This window comes from Ahaetulla prasina, chromosome 1 (assembly GCF_028640845.1).
Source record: "Ahaetulla prasina isolate Xishuangbanna chromosome 1, ASM2864084v1, whole genome shotgun sequence".
Classification (NCBI taxonomy): domain Eukaryota; kingdom Metazoa; phylum Chordata; class Lepidosauria; order Squamata; family Colubridae; genus Ahaetulla; species Ahaetulla prasina.
The window spans coordinates 271,084,756-271,109,503 of record NC_080539.1 but is presented as its reverse complement, the minus strand read 5'-3'; the positions used below and the strand labels follow the sequence as shown (position 1 = coordinate 271,109,503).

Below are 24,748 nucleotides of genomic sequence, written 5' to 3'. Positions count from 1 at the left end.
TGTATCTGCAAAGTGCTTCATTTCTGAAGGTAATTCTAAGCGAGTGCAATCTAGGTTAAAAGCTGGACAACTGGATAATTAGAGCGCTCTCGCTGCTAAAGGACAATCAGCTGAGCCCCAGTGTCTGCTCTAGGCTCCCACGCAGGCTACTAGTCCCAATCTTTTCTCCCCTGAGCGGAGGCTATTGGAGACGGCGCATCTGCACCCAGGCTTCCTGGGAATCCTGAGATGATGGTGCTGGACAAGGAGGACGGTAGGTGAGCTGAGATTCCGGGAGCGCTGCTTCGGCGCCTCCACTTCGGTGCCGTTGGTGGAAAGGACCTGAAGGGTGCAGCGGTTTTCTCCCCTTCCATTCATTTTTGTTTCTCTGTTGGATGTAACACCAGGGTTTCCACGTCTGCTTTTTGGGGTGAGGCAAGGCAAAGCAAACCAGCCGTTTTACTTTAGATTCTAGCGGTGGGGAGCCCGTAAGTTAGGAACGGCTTAATTCTAAAAGCGGGGGCGGGAGGGGGATTTCCTTAGTAACAGGATCCCCCCCCCCTTGCTATTGCCGCCGCCGCCGCCAAAGGTAGGGTTAAAAAAACAGATCGTCCTTTCCTTTCCCAATGCCAGAGGAGAGAACAGAGTGTCCAGCCATTCTGCCACACTCGTCTTTCTCTCTCTTTATTCGTAGTTATAAACACCACGACAATGAACGGCGTTACTTGTTAAATGCTTCTTGAAAATAAAGTGTCGGTATGATCGCTGGAGGGAGGGAAGATGCTTGATGGACTTATTGCTTTTCTCTTCTCTCTCTCTCTCTCTCTCTCTCCTTTAGTGAATGATGTAAGTTTGGGAAGTTTCTGCTGTTTGAAAACAACAACAACAGAAATCTAAAAATATTTTCAGATTTATTTGTAGAGAATAAATTCAGACTGGGTATCAAGAATGAGCGTATGTAGACTTAACAGAGGGAAGGTTGGAAGATTAGCGTTGCTGATGAAATAGATTGACAGTTCCTCCCCACACACAACTAGAGATGGGGGGGGGGGTGTCTAGGAAAAACACAGTGACTTGCTACTCAAGTTTTGTATACTGTTTCTTCTTCAGCTGCTAGAGGAAAGTGAAGGGTTTAGAGAAAGCAGAACATCTGTCAAGTTTCAGGCTAAAATACAAAAATATGTACAGAGTGGGTCACCAAGTGAAACTTTTGTACTATAACATGGGACTTCAAAAGTACCTCCCCTCCCCCTCATCCCTTTTTCTTTCTCAAAATCCATGGCTGGTGGGACATACTGTGCACTGTAGTCAGGTGCCAGGTCTATACATAGTGATGCCATTTAAACATGTTGTCTTTCCTGTTTTTAAAAAAAATCATAGCTGGAATGCATAAGCCAAAATGCCTAGTTTAGGCAAGGCTTTGAGGGTGAGGGAGAGAAGTGGACCAAGGGAAAAAGTATGAGAAATTCTGAGGTGTTCAGGGTGAAAATCAACATTGTTCTCTTCTCCCTTCCAGCTTACTTAGAATACTGTTTTTTAAAAAAATCTGCTGTTCAAGAAAGTGCTCAGTGGAACTTTTTATGTGGTTGAGATTGAGATATTTGAGATACTGTAGGAGCAGAACACAGTTTGCTTATGGTAGCCAAAATAAGGAGGAGTCAGATACCATCTTTTCTGACCAATAAATTTTGTTAAAAATTTACATCTCTTGAGGTAGGCTGCAGTTCATGAAAACGCCTTTTAATAATAATCGTTAGTCAGGAAAGGTGCTATCAGACTCTTTCTGTATTGTTTAAGCTGTGTGTAACTAAAATAATATATTGCTCACAACACCAATCAGATGTTTTAGTTAATATCTTTTTCCAAAATGCTTAGTTAACATAGGGTGCCGCTTAGCTAGAATAATACCCAGATATTCCACCCAAAAATGTATTCTTCCATGTTTGTTCAAAGGTGGCAGAGATTTTTAAATTTTATATGCAGGTGTCAATATGTAATCCATAAAAATCTGCTATTGGGTAAGTTAAAAATATAATTTACTAAACATTATAACAACAGCCCAGTTTGCCTGCAACAAACTGAAACAGAATGTTGCATTAGGTTTTGTGACCTTATAGCACAGTTTGCATTGAATCTACCTTAGTTTACCATTCTGACTCTATTTTAAAATGTTTAAGGTCTCTAGTAATGTTATTATTTCAAAAGACCTTAATTTGGACAGATAATCCAATAGGTGAGTGAAAGTTACAATGTAGAATTCTGAATTAACTCTGGTTCTACACCACATCCAAATATTCGGGGTTTTTTTAAAAAATATTCCAATCAAGTACCAGAGATTAAAAAATAAATTGTGCAGAATTAACTATTCTAGTAGCCTCTTCTGAGTCATCAGTAGATTATTAGGCTATATATAAAAGTGGCAAAGAATTGTTTGGGGACAAAAAAGACTTTGGCACAGTTCAGGTTGGAGCTGTATCTAACGGCTTTGCAAATAGTGTCTCACACTAAGCATGCTGAAGAATAAAATGGTGTACATTTTTTTAAAATCACATTTTGTCAAAAAGGTGTTGCAGGTTTTCAAAGTGCTACTGAAACCCTCCACATCCTTTTGCCTGGAGGTTACATTAGATGAGGGGCTCTAATGGATAATAACATAACAGCGGCCATAATTCTCAGAGGAATTTTAAGGTTGCTGAATCAAATAGTTTGTGGCAAAAAAGCTATTTAGAAAGGGTGGCAAACAAATTAAAAAAAATCATTGCACAAAGTAATTGTAAAGTTGTGCCTTAGCTGAGTCTTGAACTGATGGTTATTAACACTGGGCGGCATTGTGCTCTTTGCTATCCTAAAGTGGGAAGAAAGTTTCCTCGAGAACTTTACAAGAAAGCTTGTTTATGACCAGAAATAGTGTACGTACAGAATGGATAAAAAATATATGGCAGGGTGCCCTCACTTATTTTGTTGGCATACACTAACTGCTGGCTTCCGCTTTTTTGACCCCCTTCAGAACTCAAAGGAAAAGAAACATTTGATGCTAGTGGTTACTTGTCCTTTTTAGTTCACACTTAGTTGAAAGTGTTGCACATTTGAGGCAGAGCTTGGTGCTAAAGTAAGAAGATGCTTCATGGAAAGATCAAAGAGAGAGTTGTTATGTTCATGTAGAATTCACAGAAATCAATAGGAATTGTCTGCTAGATTTATTACATAAAGCGAAACAAAATGGACTGCATGGAGAGATTTAGGGAAATGAGTTTATATTAAACATTTTCAGCAAACAGGAAAAGTCTGAATAAATGAATCTCTTTTTTTCCATCCCCATCCCCAGCATATTAACAATTGACAAACTTTCATTTTTTAAGCAGATCTGGTGAGACAGAGAGAGAGGTTAGAATAACAAACATGGGCATTCTGGTTGGGAAAACCATTTCTAGTAAATTACCTGCATTGGCAAGATGTACAGTAAGTAGATAATCTCTATTGTATTTAGTGCTGAATAATGAGTGAGGGGGGGAAGTAGATACTAAAATTCGTGGAATGAAATCTTAAATTTGGCTGATTCAGGCTTAAATGGAAGCATATAGAAAGGAGGAAATCAGCTAGTAGATCACAAATGAAGCTAGTAGATCAAATGTAGTAGATCAAAATGAAAACAAAGTACAAATGATCATCCTGATAAGTAATACTGAAAAATGAGTATACGGTATATCAAAATTTAACTAGTAAAAAATAGGGACTCAATTTTGAAAGTTATGGAGAATATCTACAGCTGAAATATAACTAATTAAAATAAAAACTATGTGCAAAATATCAGTACATGCTGAGTACACAAATCTTATATTACATTTTAAAGTTCATTCAGCAGAATTCTCAACCTGTGTATTGTTATCATGTTGATGCTTCTGATTTATTTCATTTTGAGAATTTAGAAAAAAAAACATGTTATTTGGGCATCCTGGTAAAAGTACTGTACTTCTTAAATAAAAATGAGTTGTTGTAATGTCTATTCAACATTTATTTATTCAACCCAGTCGAATGTATTCACATAAAAATGAGTACAACTATCATGCATAAATGGTACATACAATTCTGCAAGAAAATGGAAGTGGTTTAGGGGGAAATTGGATTCTTTCTTGCATTTATTTCAACATTATTTTGAGAGAAAGAGTGCTATACAATGGGAACACTGAAAAATAGAGAAGCAGAGGTAATTATGTAAAAAAGAAAGGTGGTTACAGAAATTAAAGCTTTTTGAAAAAGATTTTGAATATATGTAACAGATTAATTATCAAAGTTTATTTATACTACAGATTCTGAAGAGAAGAAAGATAATTCCATTACAGTGGTGGGGACAATCTGAATCTTTTAAAGAGCTTTAGGCACTCAGTGTTGCATAGATTTCTGTAATAATATCACAAGTCAAAATTTTGTTGGTAAATTGATCAAGAAGGTATAATCCACTTGATGGGAGACACCATTAGCTTATTTAAGAAAGCACTTAATAGACAAGAGGCGAGGTAGGACAAAGAGGTAGAACCTATCATCTTAATGGTGAAGGCATGAAGATGAACAAGGGAATTGTTCTAAAATGTCATTTTAAGTACTCCCCATCTTAAAAATGCACGTGTAGCATAGCATGCATACAATAAAAAGATTGAACAAATAATTATATATTTTGCAGTGCTTTCAATCTTCCCATGATAAACCCCCTTGCTTTGAAATGGACATGCTTCCATGAGATAACAGATGAAAACTAATCTTTAATTACATGTGGCAAAATATAAATTGAATGAGGAAGCTATTGCTGCCAAGGGACTGTATAATGCAGCTGTTCTAGAAAACTATACAGTCCAGGAGGAAGAATAAAGGTACTTTATTGGAAAGTTTATTAACTAGATTGATTATTGATGATAGCAGTTGAAATATAGTAAAGGTAAATAGGAACAGATAGTTGGAAGATCTAGCAAAACACGATGAAAATTCAATAAAAATCTTCATAGGTAGCGCTTAGACAAGCATTGTGACATTTGGAAAAACAGCATATCAAATTGATATTAGCTGTCACATTCTTGGTTAAAAACTTGTTAAGCTGAAAGAATAAAGATGATGGAGATTCAATATCTGAACATATATTGGTTCTTTATAATTAAGAACATATCTGTCTTAATGGTTCCCATAAAAAGCTATTTCGTTAGACTAAAGTTCTGGGAATTGTTTCTCTCTTGGTGAACAGAAAGTTTGTAAATAAAAAAACATGTAATAAACAAATTCATACCTAAAGGATATGATTGATATCAAATCCAATTGCTACTTTTGGCAATCCATTTTATCCATCTTTTTTTTTTTTAAAAAAGGAAGTAAGGCATCCTTACAACTATGATGGGATATTTTGTGACTGCAAAAATTCTCCTCTTTCCATTGATTAGTTCATTATTTATTCTCCAGAATTTGGATCCCAAAATCCATATTTAGTATCTGTATACTTAAGCAAGTTAGTATTTCTCATTTCCCACCTTCTTTAAATATGGGAATACTTCTATGATAATTTAGGATACACAAAGCTTGAAATGTGCTTGACACATACAAAAAGCTGCTGTTACAAAGATACTTGGAAGACAGCTTCTCTTTACTTTAAGATGGTAACTTTGAGGCTGTAATTGACTGTGGTTAGATTTAATTGATATTAGCAGGAATTTGAGAGGAATTGCTGTTTCAGAATGGCAGAAACCTTATGTATGGCAATGTTGGCAAATACAATCAATGCCTAGACCTTTTCTGGGAAATAAACATCCGTATTCCTTCTTAATATTTTGCTGTTTTGCGTGCGTCTGTATAAAAACTACCCAGTTTGGACATGTATTTGTTGGGAAAAAGGGTTACTGAAACCTGATGGAACTAACTGGGAAGTATATTTTATATATATATATATGTTTTCTGAGGTTTTCACGGGTGTTTGTATATAGGTCTTTGGTTGTTCGGGTTTTCTCCCGTGTAAAATTGGAAGTGTCTTGGCGACGTTTCGACGAAGTCTCATTCGTCATCTTCAGGCTTCAGCTTCGTGCTTCTGGGAGCTCCCAGAAGCACGAAGCTGAAGCCTGAAGATGACGAATGAGACGTCGTCGAAACGTCGCCAAGACACTTCCAATTTTACACGGGAGAAAACCCGAACAACCAAAGACATATATATATATATATATAAAGATTGCATTACTTATTGAGAAGAATCCCCAATACATGGGAATACAGATTTTATCTTTCTACAGACTGACATTCAATTTTCATGCTGTACTCATGAGAGATGATAAAATATCAATCTCTCCACTGTAGCAGCTCTTGCAAAACACTGGAACGACACAATCTTCAAAAAAATGTTCCTTTTAAGAGCAGTACATTATTAATAAAGTAGTCCATTAGGTCTGGTGATAAAGGGTCAGAGAGTCTGAAATATCTGTCTCTCAAATGGTTAAGGAATTTATCACGGTTGGAGGATTAATTGATTTCATTTGGGAAGCATTTTAGTTCTTCACGTCTCAGGTTCAGAGGTAGCAATGCTTTGTAAATGTGATCACTCCTGGACTGTTTTTTATAACATCCAGTTGATACTTTGCCACATAAATAAGATCAGGCTTGGGATACTCGTTTCTTCATGATTTTGTTGTCTGGTTTTCTCTTGAAGAAGTCAGGAAGTTTTTTGGCCTCCCACCAACCCTGTAAAGCAACTTTGCTTAAGAAGACATAACTTTTTTAATTCTACTCGTAAACTTTTCTTCCAGAGTGGGATTCTGAAGTTGGGATCTTCAGTCCAGATCTAAAACTTAATATTATATTATACACTTAAATAACAGTTTAAAATATTGTATAGGAAAGCGAGATTTGTAGGTATCAAAGCTAATGCATTCAGCTGATAATCGATTTTGAAGACTGCTTCAAGTGGGATACTTGATCAGATGGCGTATAAATTGAACAAAGGATGTAAATGAAAGAAACTGCTCTTAGTTCCAAGTACATTTAAAATTTGGGGTTAATCGGTGCAATTGCTAATAAAAATAGTTCAATATGTAAAGCATGTAAATGTATTTTGGCCAGATATCCTGAGAACAGCTTGCTGAAATGTGAATATATGCATAGCCTTACTTACCATTTGATGTTCCAATTTGCAAATATCTCTTAAGATTTTTAGTGGTTAATGTTAATATTCTTCCTTGCCTGCTGTCCCTCTCCCATTATGGCTTGTGAATATCTTATATGCAAGTGGGTTAATGTAGTGTCAAATAAAGATCTAGTCAATTATTCTAAGATATACAGTATTTTTTTAAAGACCCAAAACCTCTGCACGGTATTGAAAGATCAAATCCTAAAAAGGAAGTCACTTGATGGACTCGTGTTTAATGTTGTATTATATCAATAAAAAAAATTTCACTATATGCTTAGAAAAGAGAACTGAATCACAAATATGCAAGAACAACTGCTGTGCCCTTTTTCACGAAACAATCAAGGATGGTGATCTTGAAAAGCTAGGTTCAATTTGGATTAAAAAAAAAGGAAACATATTGTAGCAGACTTGATTTCTAATAAATAAAAGCAAGTATAATGAGTGTGTAACTGGGAAGGAAGATAAAGGCAGCCATGCTTTAAATTGTTAATGACGGTGCCAATGGTTGCAGCTCTACCACAGCTGTTTAAATTGATCAATTTTGTTTAGGCCATAGTCCTGCATTCAGTCATTTCAAGGGAGTTCCAAGATATTTCTAAAGACAAATTGGGATCTTATTAAATGGCCCTTTCGCAGAGCTGAAGCACCAGCATTGTGGATTATTTTTAAGGGCCCATTTGCTTTCTATTGTCATGATTGTGAGAGAAGCACCTTCTGGGTAACTCCTCTAAGCCTTGCATGTCCAATAAACCATAATCTTGGAGTCGCTTAACAATTAAAGCTATTGGGATTGTCTGCGAGTGGATTCCAGACTGCAGCCCAAATGTTTCACTTGTTAATTTTTAACTAATGGTATTCAATCTAAATAACGGAATTGAATACACCAAGAAATATTCTGCCACTATATCATGAACTCCGGGCAGGAGTCTAGTGTCAAGCTGTCCTCTTATTGGAAAAAGTGCTGGTCAGAATTCTTGTTTCCATTGTACGGATGCACCATTCCTTGGAATGACCTATAAAACTTAGCAATTAGTTATTTCTATATTGTTTCAATTTATTTACGTTATTGTATTGGAAATCTGACCACATCTTTGAGAGGCCAAATTCAGATTTTTTAGGTGCCTTCAAGTCAGTGTTGACACCTGGCAACTCTCTTGATAAGTTCTTGCAATTTTCTTGGCAAGATTTATTTTATAAGCAGTTTTCATTGCTTCCTTCTTAGGGCTGACAGTGTCTCTTGCCCAAGATCTGGTTTGGTGCCTATAGTGGGACAAGGACTCACAGTTTCCTGGTTCATAGCCTGGTGACTTAACCACTATATCAAAATGGATCTATTAAATTCAGATTATTATTATTATTATTATTAAATGTCAATGGGCAGAGTTTACTTATTTGCTTGACTTAGGCAGCTGTCCGTCCTACTTTTATGTGACTCCAAGTGGTTTAAAAGTGCAATTGAAAACAAAAATAAAAGCATACTGCAGCTGGGCATGATCTAATCTATTACCTAGTCAACCAGGAAACTGGCTCTAACCTATCCCTAGGGCCCTGGGCTTAAACACAAAGGCTTTGCAAAACGTCAATGGGAACAGGCCAAACTAATCTCAGAGTTGGGTCTTAGAGGCAAAGATATCTTAGCCAAGGTGTATTGGTTGGTCTTTTCTAAACCCATTGCTTTTCTGATCTGGCAGATTTACTGATGATAGGAAAAAGCCCCATAGTCCTAACCAGCTTTGGAGCACCATGGAGACACCATGGAGACACTTAAAACAGCAAGTAATTTTTCAGATCCACCCACCATCACCAGTTAAGCCTTTAGGTAAGAAATAGTGAACAGATGAGGAAGTGAAATTACATTTGCCGGTAGGTCTTCCAGAACATTTGGGTTCTAATAGTTGCTCTGGTTGTTATTAGTTACCATGAGTTATTGCTGAAGTAAAAAATGGGTTCTTCTCAATGCTTATTGTTCTTGGCTGTAGTTTTCTGGTCTTCAAATAAGCAGAAAGTTCAACCAGGTTGCCTATTTTTAAGGACAACAACAGGTATTTTGCTTTGCTTCCTTAATTTTGTAGGGGAACTGATAGTCTGAATTATGTATTTTGATGTATATATGGGTTGAAGGGCTTTGAACGAGCAGAGAGATGGCTGCCAAAACTCACCTAAGAAAAGATCTTGCTTAATCACTAGCCTTTGATTTAATTACATAATATATTTATAGTTGACCGTTCTTAAGAGGAATCTAATTTTTTAACCTTTTTTTTAAAATCAACTTCTATGGCGAAAAAAGCTTTTCATAAATACACATCTCTGGAAATGAATCTTGCAGGAGACCTTGGCATCAACTTTACACCTTTTGGCTTATTTGTGCAGCCTAGAGACCCTTTTTGAAAAAGAATCCTTTCTGCCTTTTCTCTCCTTCCCCCCCACTTCTTTTTTACGCTGTGCCCTTCCATTCATTTGACTATACAAAGCAATAAAGGGTAAAACTAAAGTAACATAAATTGGTCTGTCTTCCTGAATCCATGTCTCGCTAATGTACCCAGATTAACTCAACTGTAAATTGTCTCCTTTGGATGTCGTGTCTTGCTGAAAGTTTCCTATATGATTCATGATTTGAGTTGCTTTTAACAGCTATTGGCTAAGCAATATGGTAAATGTACAAGGTGATGCAATTGGCATTAGTGAGAGAGAGGATGCACAGGAGCATGTAATGCAGTCAATACTACATTAACTACTGATGCCCAATTACAGAAACTGGAAGAGTGGCTTTTAGGAGCATTAGGACTTGTAGAAGAGCTGAGATCACCTGCCGCTCCTTGCCTAAAAGCTTCACCCTTTATGCGCTGGGATCAAAGCAAACATTCACTTGCTATTTTGTCATGTACAGCAACAAAGGGGATGTGGGGAGAGGGAGCCAGGCTTTTCTCTTTCTTTCCCCCTCTTCCCTAAAAAGAAATGTCACATTAATGCTTCTAATGCATGTAAATGCAAATCTCCATATTTCAAGATTTGCAGGGTCTCCTGGGGGAAAAGGCTTGAATAAAGACTTTAACCACCCCTGTGTGTGGTAATACTTCACTTGCTCTATTCCTTTTTCCATTTAAAGTTGGAGTCTATCATATATATATATATATATATATATATATATATATTTTGCCCAGACTTCATCTCAGTGAGTTAGATGGAGTAGGTTCTTTCTTCCAGCCACCTATTTTATTCTTCTTTACCTTTCCCCTAGAATTAATTTGCTTGCCTGAGACCCAAGTTTAGAGAAGGCGATTTAAATAGAAACTAAGATTACAGTCCTTACTGCAGTGGTGAACCTGTTTTAATTATTCTATTTTGTTCTGGGAGGAAGAGTACATGAATGATTGTGCCTTTCTTTTTTATCTCAGTATCCATCAGCACACACATACATACATACACACACACACACACATACACACACACACACGTAATCAAGGAGAAAGGTAAGCTACAGACCAAGGATTATTCATTTTCTCTAAGGTAGGCTTTTTCAAGAAATATATATATATATATATATATATATATATATATATATATATATATATATATATATATATATATATATATATATATATATATATATATATTTAAATATATATATATATATATTTGTTTTCTGAGGTTTTCACGGGTGTTTGTATATAGGTCTTTGGTTGTTCGGGTTTTCTCCCGTGTAAAATTGGAAGTGTCTTGGCGACGTTTCGACGAAGTCTCATTCGTCATCTTCAGGCTTCAGCTTCGTGCTTCTGGGAGCAATGCTGGGATTCTGGAGATCTCCAGAACAAAATGCTTAGCTGATGAACAACACCTAAAACCCGAACTAGACACTCTCACTAACGTACTAACATCCAATGGATTCCAAAGAAATAAGATTACCAAGCTAATCCAAAAAGAACCCCCCACTAAAATCCAAGACAGAGAACAAGAAAACGGCACAGCCCTCCTCCCATATATAAAAGGCACCACAGACAGAATCAGCAAGATCCTCCACAAACACAACATCAAGACAGCATTCTGCACAAACAGAAAAATATCCACCATCCTAAGAAACCCCAAAGACAAAATTGAGTTAGAAAATCAAGGAGTATATGAAATCCCATGCACCGCCTGCCCCACCACATACATTGGACAAACCAACAGAAGAATAAGTGCACGATTGAAGAACACAAGAACTCATTCAAAAAGAGGAACCAACTTCTTCCTGGTCCAACACTTTAAAGTCACAGGACATGATATTGACTTTAAAAGACCAGAACTATCGCCAAAACTGAACACTTTAACAACAGAATAATCAGAGAAGCCATTGAGATAGAAAACGCCCACACAGCATGAACAAACGAGATGACACCTCCGCCTACCAGCCATTTGGAAACCCGCCTTATTGACAAACGAGTCCCTAACACGAGGAATGACACCAGACCCACACTCACAAGGTCCACACAGGATGTCACCACCGCACATCCACCCAGAAAGCAGACCCAAACCCACACTGATCATGAAGCACGACCAAGGACCAGAAGCCAGACCGCAGCTGCAACATTAGCCATTTCAAACCCTCCAATCCATTCATGCAGCAGACTGACACCCACTATGAAGATGTAGCACGACCACAAAGCCAAACAACAGCTATGCAGCTCACCAGCTCAAATCCCCTGCAGCACAGACTAGACTGAGCACAACCAAGCCCCCACCAACACAGGACACACCCCAGCCAATCAGAGCACAGAAAACCCCATCCAATCAGAGCACAGCCAAGCTCCCACCCAATCAGTTCAAACCCCACTAGCAGTTAAAAGGAAGAAACAGCTGCGATCACACATTGCTCCCAGAAGCACGGTTGAAGCCTGAAGATGACGAATGAGACTTCGTCGAAACGTCGCCAAGACACTTCCAATTTTACACGGGAGAAAACCCGAACAACCAAAGACCTATATACAAACACCCGTGAAAACCTCAGAAAACAAATATATATATATATATATCCCTATATGATATGAGATATATATATGATATGAGTGCTGTAGCGTATTGAGCCAAACAACACTAGTTGCTGCAGTGCGTTGGCTGAAAAGTTGTTATTATGCTTGCCATCCCCCCAGCCACTAGGAGTCTCTCTGCAGATAACAGAGTTAAGTAAAAGAATTCAAATCTGCACTTGAAAACAATGATAGGAATTTTATGTAGTGCAGGAAATAACAAAAGGCTAAAACTTAGATATGAAAACCATACTCTTCATATTATATGTTTAAAATATCGGACTGTAAAATGCTCGAGAAAAGAGAAATAAGCTGGCAGTTCCAGAGAGACCCCACAGTGGGCCTTCTGCTGACATCCTTCTGGAGGGCATACATATTGAATAGAATAGAATAGAATAGAAATTTTTTTTTATTGGCCAAGTGTGATTGGACACACAAGGAATTTGTCTTGGTGCATATGCTCTCAGTATATGGATATAAGAAAAGATACGTTCATCAAGGTACAACATTTACAACACAATTGATGGTCAATATATCAATATAAATCATAAGGATTGCCAGCAACAAGTTATAGTCATACAGTCATAAGTGGAAAGAGATTGGTGATGGGAACTATGAGACGATTAATAGTAGTGCAGATTCAGTAAATAGTCTGACAGTGTTGATGGAATTATTTGTTTAGCAAAGTGATGGCCTTCGGGGAAAAACTGTTCTTGTGTCTAGTTATTCGGGTGTGCAGTGCTCTATAGCGTCGTTTTGAGGGTAGGAGTTGAAACAGTTTATGTCCAGGATGCGAGGGGTCTGTAAATATTTTCACGGCCCTCTTCTTGATTCGTGCAGTATACAGGTCCTCAATGGAAGGCAGGTTGGTAGCAATTATTTTTTCTGCAGTTTTAATTATCCTCTGAAGTGTGTGTTTTTCTTGTTGGGTTGCAGAACCGAACCAGACAGTTATAGAGGTGCAAATGACAGACTCAATAATTCCTCTGTAGAACTGAAGCAGCAGCTCCTTGGGCAGTTTGAGCTTACTGAGTTGGCGCAGAAAGAACATTCTTTGTTGTCCTTTTTTTAATGATGTTTTTGATGTTAGCTGTCCATTTTAGATCTTGCGATATGATAGAACCTAGAAATTTGAAGGTTGTAAATGGTGCCCAGCCACTGAGAAGTCCTACCTTTGTTTGGTCACCTCCTCACTTCACTTGGCTGAGGTGGATCAAGGACTCTTATCTTGGAAAGAGTCATTAAGAGCCTTTCATTAAAAAAACAAACACAAAAAAACTTTAAGGGATGAAGTGAACCTTGAAAATTATCCAATGAAGATTAAACACATGTACGGACTACAGATTACTGATTGGCTGTTGAAAGAAATACAATGCGAGGGTGATGGAAGGCAGAATGGAATGGTTGAAACTTGAACAGCTGTAACATCTGTATTGTAAAATATTCATGTGGATTTCCTGCTTCAACTCTTAAGCCCAGATGACAAGATTTTTCAGTGTTGGAGAGAACTAATGCCATGCTGAGCAAAAGGGCTGAAGTATTGCCTATACTTAAACTAAACCTTTTTTAAATTTTATCATGTTATCCTCTTTGTAAAGCCTGCATGTCAGGCTTGCAAATTGCAACAAAGGCGACAAGACCATTGACTTTTTTGGCTTTTGGATTTGTAAGGTTTCTTCTACTGTTGTTTTGTCTTGCATGAAGCCAACCTTTACGAGAATCATGTCTGTTGGCTTAAAAAAGAAAAGAAAAACCATTTGTTGTAGATACTGCCGGGACAATTCACACAATCCTGATGACATTCATCTTGTCGTCTTTTTTCTTCCTTTTATTACCATCATTTATTTTGAAGTTGCATTGTACCGTTGCATGCTTGTATACTTTTTCTTTTATAATTAATTTGATAAAATAGGGTAAAATACAGGCAGCATTTGGCAGAATGATGGTTGCATGGATTTGTGCAGCCAGTTGGAGTAGATTTCAGAGATTTATTTATTTGCATCCCACTTTTATTATTTTTATAAATAACTCAAGGTGGGTGAATATTAATAGTTGCCAAAAGAGGATGTATGAATGGGGTTATCTGTGTATATTATATGGGATAAGAGGAAGATAATTTTGGGTAGATCTATTTATTTATTTAATTTATATTCTCTCTATCCTGTGAGAGCTCTAGGTGAAATGCCTATAATGTTCTTGCACTAAATGTGTCCTGATTTCTCACATTACATAGTAGGATTACTGGAGTCATGTCAGAAAGAGAAATCCCCCCTCTCTCTTTTGTACATAGCAAGTGTTTCATTTGGACTAATATACAACATACAGTGTATTCCCAAAATGTCAGATTTGTTCTGTGAAATAATCGTTTACCCTACCAAACCAACTATTAAGATGCCTTGAGATAGGTTTTGTTTTTAATATGATAGACTCTAGGGTGTGCAAAAGAAAAGCATGAATAAAACAAATTTTTGGGTCTCACATGTAATATTTTGCTTTTGTTTTGTGGTTATGTTGTGTAGAGCAGAAATAAGGTATAAATTCTTGGTTCAAAGAAGCAACCAAACTTAAAAAATGTGATTGAACTCCATTAGTTTGAAGGTCAATGCAACACTGGTTCTTCTTTAGTAGCCTATGTTAATTTAGAAGTACCATTATCTGCACTCTTAAAATCATCCTTGAAAAATACAGTTTAATACTGTTCTGACTAATAGTGGTCTATCTATATTTAGTTAAATTCTTATTCTAATCTCTTGTTAGGAAAATTTCAACACCACCTCTTGGTATATGTGGACATTGATACAGTATAAGAGCTGATTTGGTATAGTGGTTAAGGCAACAGGCTAGAAATCCGGAGACCATAAATTCCACCTGGATGATTTTGGGCCAGTCACACACTCTCAGTCCAACACACCTCATAGGAGGAGGAAGATGAGTTGGATATGTTCGTCACCTTGAATTGTTTATAAAAATAATAAAAGCAGGATACAAATAAATAAATAAAATATTTGTCAACCACCAAATAGAACAACAGATTTTAACTACTCCTTTCCTTTATGATGGTTCCTCTCAAAAGGAGGACAAATTTGAATAATCTTGTAATAGCCAATTTGCAGTATTAAGCATAATCAAATTTAAGAATGATAGAAAACCAAAGGTGTTCTATTGTTGAGGACCGAGTTGAATCTACACTGCAGAATAAAAGTTTTATACCACGAAGTGCCTTGGATCTAAAGATTGAGGAAATAGTTTCTTTTCCACTTGTAATGAGAATGAGAAATGCTAAAATTGGTGGCTGATCCATCATGACCAAAACATGAAAGGCACTGAACGGACCTTTTACGTTTTCCACTGTGATATGACAAATCACTTTATGTGATCATTTCTCCAAGGCCAAATGATTGTCACAAAGCAGCCATATCATGAGATATTTCAGTGTTCTCAGAATTATTAAATGTGAGAACAAAGCTGGAATATTATGAACCTGTATGAAGGAAGTTCTTTGCTAGTCTGCCATCTTTTATGTGCAGAGTTAGTGCCCAAATGTTCAGAAGACATGTAGTAAAAGAGTAAGGACATACGGTAATAATTTGGCAGCTTTTGAAATGACTGGGAGAACTCAAGGTCACCAATTACATATTTAAAAATTTCTAACACATGCTTAATTACTCAACAAATAAAAACTTTTAATTGATCAAATGTGAATCTCGAGATTAATCTTTAATCAGTATTATTTATATCAAGATTGCTTCCTTTTTTCAGGCTAAATACTGTTAATTTTTTTGAGGCTTGCTGAGGACATTGCTCCAAACAAATAATTAGATATAAGTTAAATTTGATCTCATCTAAATGTGTTAAATTTCTTCATTGTGGCAAATAATGAAACACAGACAAATTTTATAATGAAATGAAAATACAGAGGCTACAATTTTAACAGAATTCCCCATGCTATGTGTGTCTGCGTATTTGTGTGTGTGATATTAAACATTCAGTTGAACAATATTTTGGGAGGGGATTTGAGACAGGATGTAAAGATGCAAATGACTCCAAGTACATCTGATTGTCATCCTGAACTAAGAGTGCAGCTATGTGACTTTCCACATAAGAAAGATGGGTCTGGCTTGCTCCTTTTTAAAGTAAATTTCTAAACTTCACATATTTTCCCCCTTCACATTCTTATTAAAATATATATATATGAGATTCATAGATAGATGCAGGTACACACATGACTCTTTGGTTAGTCTTCTGGAGACATTTTTTCAAAGTGCACTCCTTAAGTGGGCTGCTCAGCGAAATATGTACATTCATAAAATAGCTGATTGAAAAGCAATATTTCAGATAAATACAAGCCAGCGATCTATCAGCAGCTATAATAAAAGCTGGGCTTCAGGCTGTGATTTTATTTTGAAATAATAAGAATTGCTTTATTCTTTTTACTTGAGTTACCATGGTAATTCTGTCGTGTAGCAGTGTTATATTGATTTAGAAAGTGGACAGTAATATTTCTTTTGTGTTACTCTGTTTCTAGGGGTTGATTTCTAATTTCCACTTGGAGATTACTTTTATAAATTTCTTAAGTCCTTCTGCTTTTTTTTCTCTAGCAGTGTAATTTTCCTCTCACAGAGTGCTATTTTCTGAGCTTATTGGTTTGCTCTTTTTTAAAATTAAACTTGCTGGTTTCAAATATTGAAATGACATCTTTGTCTGTGTCTGTACTTTGGTTTAGCAAAATATTACAATCTAGTGTTTTATGCTTAATAATTCAAGGGGAACTTTATGACTGTCTTCAGTGGTTGTTGAGTAACATGATTAAATTAACAGAGAACATACACCTCTAACATTTTAATACTGACTAATGATGTCTCAGTCTTGTCAAGAGTTGCTTTAAAAACCTGGTAAGCAATTATTAATAAGCAAGTTTTAATAATTAAGATATAAAATTATCTATGTGTTGCGTTATAACTTATTACATTTTATTTTATCTGAAGTTCTGAGATTTTTTTTTAAAAAAAGAACTAGTTGAATGTGAAAATATTGGCCAAGATGGAAATATCTTCATTTATATATATTTATACAAATGTATATCATATTAATTCTTTTGCATCTTTACAGAGAGAACAGCCCAAAAATTATTTCAGAAAGAAAATAACACTTGAATTCAATGTGGTTATATGTGTGAATGCTCTGCCAGAATCTGAAAAGTCTAGTTTTTCATTTGATACATGGCTGCAGTAGGAAGGCCACATCGTTTTTGTTTTGTATTTTTTAAATGCAGCTACTGTCCAGATGTTTAATGTGAAAATCCAAGAATAACAAACATTAAACATATTTTACAGATCATTTAAGCTGAGGATCCTCTATTTGATGTCAGATGGTCACAGTTTAAACGCCAGTGTGTGTGTGGTTAAGAAATCTGTGTCTCATAGCCCTAAGCTTCAATCTGAAAGCTATTATTCTAGCTATATTATTTAGTCCCCTCCTATTTTAAAACTCAAAAATCCATTTAGTGTGAAAACCCAATACATCGCCTTACAGCCTGAAGATATTTTAATCGTGAAATCATTTCACTCTATATTTTTTTGCTTTGTTTGATTTCTGAAGACAAAAAACAGAAGGAACAGCATACCTTGAATGCCTAAACAACTATTATTCTGGAACCTAATGAGAGTTCTGGAAGCTTGCGCTATGTCACCTTTCACGGCAAATATGCATGGTTGGCAAACGGAATCTAGAACAGTGCCTCAAATCATTAAGGCAGAAAGAAATGCTATCTATCTATTTATCTATGAATGGTTCTCATTTGAATGATCCTCATACATAATATTACCGGATTGCTGTTTTTCATGTCATTCATAGCAAGTCAACCTAAGGTCGGTTGGTCGGTCGGTCTCTCTCTCTTTGTCTCTCTCTCTCTCTCTTTGTCTCTCTCTCTCTCACACACACACACACACAAACACACACACATATTCAAACTGACCATTACGAAGATGACATCAGTTTAAAGTGTAACCATCTAACTATTATAAAAGCACAACTCCAAGCATTTTAACCAATATAGATAATGATGGGAAATTATAGAGCTTCCCTAGCTCTTGTTTAGAGAGTTGTTGATTGTTGAAGTATAGCTACTGATGTTTTGCTTTCAAGCTTAATACGATCCTTTTGACTGTTGTTAGCTAGCTGAAGTACCACAGTACTTATGCTGTTGTCTTAAATTATGGAATCAGTACTTAACCAATTGGTTTCTGAAAATGACAAGTACGTCATGTTCAGAGGCTTGATTATACTTTTTCGGATTTGGAATGAAGTTATATGGAAACTATTTGGTTTAGGGCCACTCACTCTTCCAATAAGAAGCTAAACATCCAGATTGAAGTCAACAGTTTTAACAATAATCTTTATTTAATAGCTATTAGTGACTATGCTATGGCATAATGAGCATTGAGGTTTAAACTAGATGAAACAGTCTATATGGTTTATCTAATTTAGCATGCAACATGCTGAACTTCATAAATTCCCTCAGTGTTTACTTTTTTTTCTTCCAAAGTACTTGTGGAGTACACTATAAAGTTTTCAGAATGGAGTTTGGGAACTTAGGTTGCGGGGGTTTTTTTTTTTTCCCCAGAGTTCATAAACCCTTGCAACATTTTAGAAATCAATCAGGGTTTTTTTAAATTGTTAAGAATCTATGTAGTAATATTTAACATGTCTTTTCATACTTTTAAATTAATTTTTCAATAATATTCAGAGTCCTAAGTTCCACAGGGGATAAATCCATCAACAATTATTCAAACGTTGCATATAAAAACATAGAAAACTACTTAAATCATGGAGTTATATGGAAATTATTTGGTTTCCATATAACTCCCCCTCCAATAAAAGGAGTAGGGTGAGAAGCTAAACATTAAGTTTCTCTAAATCAAGTCAGTTTATTACATATGGGTTGGATAAGAATTAGACCAAGCTCTACTACATTCAAAACATATGCATTTGACCATTGGTCTAATGATCTTCTATCACAGCTGCTGTGAAGTACCGGAACAGAAGGCCACGCATAAATCGAGACAGCATGCTGAACTACTGAAAGCTTAACCTGGCCCAAAAAGAGAATTTATTTGCTCTTAATTACCTACTTTTCAAAGTGAGATGATTGAAAAATATCTGGAGTATTTGTTTCAGCCAACTGCTACAATTCTCAGATCCTAGTCTACTTTTTTTTCTTACTTTCTGAACTCTTTGGCTGCTCACAGTTTCCCTGAGTTTAAGACAAGAATCATCCTGTCTCTCATTTTTTTAATTGTTGCAACAGGTTGCAGTAACTGAATATTAGAACCATTCTCATTTGAAAAGTTGTCTCATTTCTAAAGTTTGGGTATTTTTCTTAAAAGTGTTGAATTGAAGGGAATAATTCTTGAATAACAGACATTATGAAAATAGGACAGAACCTCATAATCTGTATTATAGTATACAGAATAGATGCCACGAATTAAAAAAAGGTTTGCTAAATCACCATAAGTTGGAATTACAATTTGAATCACACGGTGTTCATTGACACGGTAGCAACATTATATCTATATTTGAATGCATTCTTCCAGGTATTAAATGACTTAACTACCTTTACCTACTCTAGGTTAAACTAGGTTAAAAGTATTATCTGTCCTAAGTCAAACAATGTGAAACAGATTTGGGGAAGTAACTTTGTGTCAACCTGGTTGATTAAATATAAATCAATTTATTCATATTTATTGATTAATGTTTACAGTGCTCAATCTATAATGGTTAAAAATAGTATTTTTGACCACCTCAAATGCTATACCCCTCATCAGTGGCAGCTGTTTCATTTACTCTGTATATATTTGTTAATATTAAGAAATTCCATTTTTATAGCATGACCAAAGCTCTAGGTGGTTCACGACAGATTAAAAGCGCAGTGCTACCCTATAAACATCTATCTCAGGTTCATGGAAAGGATTTGATATGTAGATAAAAATGCCAAATCCAGTATAAATATGTGGCTGACTGTGCAACCAATAATAATATGTTGTTTTATATCATTCTTAAACTTTTTAGATGACCTCTATGAAGGAGTTAGAATTAGGCAGATGCCATCCCTTGTCTGCAATGACAGAAATTGGAGTAGCTGCTTTTACAATAGGAATGGGAAGGTAATTAAAGAAAAAATACATATATCTCAGCTGACACTGTGGCTTGTAAGCATCAGGAATTTTCCACTTCACTTTCTATCCCTATTCTATTTAGGATTGTTTCATGAAATTATTTAAGTTGAGGAGAAGGAGCTTTTTGTTTATCTAAAATTGTTTGTATTTATTATTTGATTAAGAATTATTTGGAGATATTAATTAAGATTTAAAGATGTTTGTATTGGTTACAATTTTAGTCGAATCCAAGATATAGCAAGATTAGGGAAAAGTTTGCAGCACAATTTCTTACAGTTCTTATTTGGAAGAACATTTTTTTCTGAAGTGTGACCTTCTATAAAATAATGCTGCTTGATCAGTTCTTTTGCTGAAACTTTCACACTCTATTTTAGAGTATCTCTTCAATCTGTCTATGACAATTCATTCAATTATGATTAAAAGACACATCTGTTGGATAGTTTGAGCTAAGAAGTACATCTTAACTTTCACAAGAGAGCAATCTGCAGACAGGACATGTAGCTCTCCAGAACTCAATAAGAATCTTCAGTACTTATATGCAGATGATCTGTGAGGAGTAGGAGCTCCCAGTTGGGTTGGGAAGGGTAGTAGATAGACAAAACATCAACATCTATGTACTAAGTTAGGCTTGATTAAGGTAATATTCTTTGTTCCTCTTATACACTATTTTTCCCCCCAGCAATGTGACACCCCTTGGCCTTTCTTTCAGCTCAACAATGTGAATGGTTTATAAGTAACAAGAGAACACAACTACATCTTGCTTCTTCTTTGACATGTGCCCTTACTTTCTAATCTTCCTTTTGACATATGTTCCACACCATTTCTTCTTTGTTTATCTGTTTTTAGCTTTCAAGTTTTCCCCTTGTGTTTCTTTACTTCCTGCCTGGTTTTTCAGCATCTTTTCTTCACTCATGTTGTTGCATGGAAAACTTGTGATTCCTTCTTCATTAGTGTTCTTAAAAATTTGATTTTTCTGACTTGTACTAAAATTGAAAAAAAAAATTATTTATTTTTATTTACATTTATATCCCACCCTTCTCCGAAGACTCAGGGCGGCTTACAGTGTATAAGGCAATAGTCTCATTCTATTTGTATATTTACAAAGTCAACTTATTGCCCCCCCAACAATCTGGGTCCTCATTTTACCTACCTTATAAAGGATGGAAGGCTGAGTCAACCTCGGGCCGGGCTTGAACCTGCAGTAATTGCAGGCTGCTGTGTTCTAATAACAGGCTTCTAACAGCCTGAGCTATTACGGCCCTTGTTGAATTGTCATATTCTCTTGCATAGTCTGGCAAAATACTATTGATTTGATATTGAGAATGGGATTAAAAAACACTGATTTTTTTTATTCTTATTGCTATTCAAACATGATGCCAATTGTTTTCTTATACATATTTATGGGAAATATTTATGGGAGGGCCATTGAATGCTCTTCCACACACATTTACCACAAATATGATTGCAAGTTAAGCAATCAAACCCAGTGTGCCCGAAAAAACCAAGAAATAGTAAGAGGAAGAGAAAGAAATCTAAGGCATGAGTAAAGAAAAACCCAAATGATAGCTGTTAACATTGCTTTAAATTTATAACATTCCCAACAAAACAATTGAACAACCCATCTTCTTTGAACATTCAGGGGATTGTTCAGTAAAGATGAAAAGTATTTTTGACAAATGAATCTCATTTTAAGATTGTAAGAAAGGTTTGACATTTTAAAACACTAGCTGTTGATTTGTTAATATATGTACTCCAATGTTTTATTTCAAAGTTCTTGCAAAATATGCATACTTATTTTAGCAATGTTCTCCAGATGTTCATACAGCTGAACTATAGATTTCCCCCTTTTTAGTTTTTATTAAATACTCTAGTAATTCTACAATGTAAGGAAAGCTATATCCATTGATTAAAATAAGCTAACATAAAATCTATTAATAAAAATTGTAATCCATAAAGTATAAAATTCATATCAATATAAGATTAATTAAATCCTTTAATCTATCATGACATTTAGCCCATATTGATCATATATTATTTATTTTCATTTATAGAATATAAAGACATTTATATCTAATTCCTTCCTTAGTCATGAAGAAGGTAAGTTTCCATTTATATAAAGTTAATCTCTCTATGAAAACCAAAGTTCTTCATAGAATGATAGGTTCTATGATACATTCCAGTATTGCATCAACATCCTTGCCCTAAGTATTTCAACATAGATAGATAGCGCTCTCTCTCTCTCCCTCCCTCCCTCCCTCTGTCTCTCTCTCTCTTTTATAGTGAGCAGTGATGCTATGAGATAAGTGGCTATGAAAGATGGAAATAGTGAAAAGTTCAGATTGGATGATTGATCAATGTGTGGTGCTTGATAAGTACAGAATACTTTTTGAAGAAAGGCATGTATGATGGACTTCTTAGGAAAACAAAGGACAAAAATATCTCCTCCCCTTTCCCATACAATTCCAAGGCTAAAAAGTATAATAAAAGTATAAGAATTGCTGCTCCCAACCATGCCAAAAGACAGCAAAATTCCTGGGAAGATACATGGCTCTAATATTCTGCATGGATGAAGATGTGGGAGGAAGGAGGCATCAAAATGGCCATAGGAGCAGAATATTGCTGCTGCACTTAGCCATAGGTCCTCTGAATTCAAGATTCTAGTCACAAAGGGACAACTGAATGTGTTAAACCCATCCAACCCTTTTTAAAAATTATTCAAATTGGCTGCCATTATCATGATTGCAAGCAACAAATTTCAAGCTTAATTATCCTCGGTGTGAGAAAATAGTTCTCTCGTAGGCCCCAGTTTCCTGTTTTTAGTTCCAATCCACATGTAGTTTTCTCTCTAGATCATCTATGCCAGTGGTGTCCAACCTTGGCAACTTTAAGACTTGTGGACTTCAACTCCCAGAGTTCCTCAGCCAGCTTTGCTTTGGTGGCTGAGGAACTCTGGGAGTAGAAGTCCACAAGTCTTGAAGTTGCCAAGGTTGGAGACCCCTGATCTATGCCATGTGTGATTTTATGCACCTTTATATACCTGTTTGGGTTGAGCTTTTTTGCCCCTTTTCTAGAATACCTTTTTAAATGTATGTTGATAAGGATGAAGTCTTATTTACCATAACTTTGTATCAAGGCATTATTCTATTAGAAGTCCTGCGTTCAAGTTCTCTTCTTTATGATTTCAAGGAAGGAATGGATCCCTTTTTTCCCCTCAGGTCCATCAACAAAGGACTAGAGGGAAAAGTCTACGTGAGTGTGGAGCAGAAAATGCCATTCAAGTAATGTTTTGGAAATTAAAGAGCTCCAAAGTAGCTTCTGACCTAGTTCGGAGTTCATTGAAATGAGCTGAGCATTTCAACATTGAATTTCTATCAGTAAGTGGAAGAGCGGATATTTCCAAATGGCAAACAGAGGAACCATCCGTCTTTTACTCTTCAGAAGCTAGTTTTGTCCACTGTACTTTATCAGAGGTATTCTATGAAAGTCCATAAAAGTAGTTTGAAAACAAACAAAGAAGGAACAAAGTTTTAATTGCTTGATTTTTGGAAGATGGAGGAAGGAGTCCCCCCCCCAAATAAAATTCCCACAGAAGAGAATTCCATCTGAAAGAAGTCGCTTGCATACAGAGCATTTCTGCCTCACTCCATCATTAAATAATCTCTGTTAGAAATGCTTTAGAGTATGTCCTTTGCAATTTTCAATAGGCTTTTTTAGTCAAACAGTATAGATGCTAGCAGGTGGTATTTTTGGCAAATGACCTCTGCTCGATACATATATGTTCCGAAGTTGGCCTTTTCCTTCTTTTATTTTAATGTTGTGCTCTGAAAAAAAAAAAACCTCTTGCCTTCAGCAAAGGAAGACTGAAAAGATTTGCTTAGGGAGAAAAGAAGAAGTAGGGTGACTAGAAATATCTTCTAGATATTTAGTGGATCAGCTCTCTTTCCACTTATGACTGTATGACTATAACTTGTTGCTGGCAATCCTTATGATTTATATTGATATATTGATCATCAATTGTGTTGTAAATGTTGTACCTTGATGAACGTATCTTTTCTTTTATGTACACTGAGAGCATATGCACCAAGACAAATTCCTTGTGTGTCCAATCACACTTGGCCAATAAAATTCTATTCTATTCTATTCTCTAGATCATCTATGCCAGTGGTGTCCAACCTTGGCAACTTTAAGACTTGTGGACTTCAACTCCCAGAGTTCCTCAGCCAGCTTTGCTTTGGTGGCTGAGGAACTCTGGGAGTAGAAGTCCACAAGTCTTGAAGTTGCCAAGGTTGGAGACCCCTGATCTATGCCATGTGTGATTTTATGCACCTTTATATACCTGTTTGGGTTGAGCTTTTTTGCCCCTTTTCTAGAATACCTTTTTAAATGTATGTTGATAAGGATGAAGTCTTATTTACCATAACTTTGTATCAAGGCATTATTCT

At 35.9% G+C, this 24,748-nt stretch overlaps 1 protein-coding gene across 2 annotated transcripts in view; it reads left to right on the top strand.

The window, feature by feature from the left end:
• Positions 1-24,748, top strand: part of LMO1 (LIM domain only 1) — a 144,701-nt gene that overhangs the window by 8,282 nt on the left and 111,671 nt on the right. Inside the window, exon 1 of one of the 2 annotated variants that reach the window (XM_058166007.1) lies at positions 246-253. The exons of the other annotated variant lie outside the window; for it this stretch is intronic. The gene's annotated coding sequence lies outside the window, so the exon portion shown is untranslated. Of the gene's footprint in view, positions 1-245; positions 254-24,748 lie in introns of those variants that run through there. 2 annotated transcript variants of the gene reach the window in all.